Below are 3,326 nucleotides of genomic sequence, written 5' to 3'. Positions count from 1 at the left end.
TTCAAAAAAATCCCTTCACAAGCATCCGACCAAGAAAACTTAACCTTCTTCTAAGTCAACTTAGTCAAAGGAGCAGCTATCGAACAAAAGCTTTCCACAAACCGCCTATAATATCGGCCAAACCCAAGAAACTCCGGATATCAGATGGAGTCATGGGCTTAGGCCACCTTTTCACCATAATAACATTCTACGGATCCACCATGATCCTTTTACTAGAAAAACATGACCCAAGAAAGTCACAGTGTTCAACCAAAACTCACACTTAGAGAATTTGGCATACAATTGTTGTTCCTTTAGGATCTACAACTCCACACAGAGGTGATTAGCATGATCCACCTCACTCTTCAAATAAACCAGAATTTTATCAATAAACACAATGGTGAAGAGATTCAAATACTGCCTGAACTCTCTATTCATCAAGTCCATAAATGCTTCCGGAGCATTAGTCAACATAAACGAGATCACCAAGACCTCAAAATGCCATATCGAGTACAAAAAGCCATCTTGGGATATCTACCTCTCTAATCCTAAGTTGATGGTACCCAGACCAAAGATCTATCGTAGAAAAAAACTTGACACCCTATAACTGATCAAACAAATTATTTATTCAAGGAAGAGGATACTTGTTATTGACCATCACCTTGTTCAACTGCCTTTAGTCAATGCACATCCGAAGGAAAACATCCTTGTTGCACACAAACAACACCGACACACCCTACTGAGAAAGGATGAATAAATCCCTTATCTAGAAGACCCTTAAGTTGCTTCTTAATTTCCTTCAACTCAGCTGGAGCCATTCTATATAGAGGAATTGAAATTAGATGAGTGTCCGAAAGTAAATCAATACTGAACTCAATTTCCCTATCTGTAGGAACACCAGGGAGATTATCCGGAAAGACCTCTAGGAACTCATTAACCATACGGACTGAAGACAAAGAAAGACCTTTCAAGTTAGAATCTTTAACCCATACCAAGTGATAAAAACAACCCTTAAAGATTAGCCTCCGAGCTTCAAGATAAAAAATAAACCCCCCCTAGGAGCTAAGGAACTACCTTTCTATTTTACAACCGATTCACCAGGAAACTTAAAGATAACCCTATGGGTCCAACAATCCACAAACACATAACAAGAATGCAACTAATCCATACCTAAGATTACATTAAAATCTATCATATACACCTCAAACAGATCCTTCAGGGTCTGCTTATTACAAACAGATACCATACCCCCTTATAAACTCTCTCAAAAATAATTGAGTCACATACCATGGTAGAAATAGAAAAGGATCCGAGATACATTTTGGATCAAAACCAAAAGACACAGCCACATATGGAATAACATAAGAAAGAGTGGACCCCAGATTAAGCAAATAATACACATCATGATAGAAAAGTTATAACGTACCAGTAATGACATTAGGTGATGCCTCACATTCTTGTCAGGATACTAAAGCATACAACCTATTCCGACCAACACTAGAACCAGGAGCAGTAACAGAAGAAGATACCATACCACCAGTTGTAGGAGCAGAAGATGAAGCCATAAGAATCTTATTCTCCCCCGTAGCAACCTTATTGATCGGACAATCCCTGAGCCGATGGCCTACCTAGACACACTTGAATCACTTATCCCTTTCTTTCTCGAAATAACCCCAATGAGGACAACCACAGAATTGACAAGGAGTACACAAAGAAACTGACTGACCTCTGCTCGCCTGAGATTGGTATACCTGTTCCAGAGAATTGTCACCACCTTGATGACGCCTGTCTCCCGACTGCTGTGGGTAAAGAGAACTAGCAGAAAAGGAGATCAAACTCCCCCACTTATTTTTCTGCCACTTTTCACCATCTCTACTACCCTGAGACTGAGTACCTCCCTGATCAGAAAACCTGGTTCCCTTCCCCTGCCTATCCCCAAACTCTGCCTATTTCCTCTTCTCATCCTCAACATGCTGCATATGACCAATCAACCTCGAGATGTCCATATCTTTAATCAACAAAGTAGTTTTACTCTCCAGAATCAAATCTCTACTAAACCCATAAACGAACTTCCTTATTCTCAACCTCATATCAGTCACCAAATCAGGAGCATACTTTAATAGCTGATGGAACTTCAAAGCATATTCCTTTACAGACATCCTCCCCTACCTGAGGTTCATAAACTTCTCTATCTTTGCTTCCCTCAACTCTTGAGGAAAGAATCAATCCATGAAGGCATTAGAAAAAGCTTTCCATAACCCTTCCTCTTCTATATCACCACTATCCCTATCCCACTCCTCATACCACTGATAAGCAACATCCTTGAGATGATAAGCTGCAAAGTTAACCCCCTCTATATTAGTGGCCTGCATCACCTAAAAGATTTTTTCTATCTCATCCAAGAAGCCTTGTGGATCCTCTTACACCTTATCCCCAGTAAAAGTTGGAAGACCCATCTTCATAAATTGACCAACTTTTATAGCCTCAACAGGGAAAGCACCACTCGTACCCTTCTCAGCCTGAGCAACAACTAATTGGGCAATGACATGAAAAGATTGATGAAATTCTATGTTCATCACGTTTCCCTGAGGAACTTGAGGAGAACTAGCTGGAATAGGAGGAACTTCAACACCATCAGGAATAGGACCATGAGATCGAATATGTACTCTAGACGTAGGACGTATGGGACAAAAGAATTTTCTTGTGTTCCAAATCTAGGAGGCATGATCTGAAAGATGAACAAACAAGGATTAGAAGAGATTCCACGATTGAGAACTCAAGCTTGAAGATAGAATACCAAGTAAGTGACATATTCCTAAATGTCTTGTGGTCTCTTTCTTATGAGTGTGGCACGTTTCACACACTTTAAAGAGACTCTACTCGTCACAGCTTTGTGGACTTCCCAGTTGACCATGATCCTAAGCTCTGATACCAACTTGACATGACCCAACCTCGGTCCTTGTCATAATAGGCATCCTAAGTCCAACTAGGATCGGGGGACGCCCCCTGTTACCCAACCCAACCACCTATGTCCCGCCTTAGATGGGCTAAATTTTGGACATATAATAAGATAGTATTATTATTCTCATTAAAACTCTGGGATAGGGCCACAATCGTGACCGAACCAACTAATTCCAACCGTACCGCACCAACCGCCCAACCATACCAAGCCAAACCATAGACCATAGACCATAAACCAAAGGGAATACCAAAACATAATATGAAAATCAATCCCAAAATGTAATAGGATGGAACAACCAATAATATTGTCCAATGATGTCAGCCCACCGACTTATTCTAATGCGAAGGCCAACACCAATACCAATCTCGCCTATACCAACCCTCAG

This window comes from Capsicum annuum, chromosome 3, assembly GCF_002878395.1.
Source record: "Capsicum annuum cultivar UCD-10X-F1 chromosome 3, UCD10Xv1.1, whole genome shotgun sequence".
Taxonomy (NCBI): Eukaryota; Viridiplantae; Streptophyta; class Magnoliopsida; order Solanales; family Solanaceae; genus Capsicum; species Capsicum annuum.
This window is presented reverse-complemented; position numbering follows the sequence as displayed.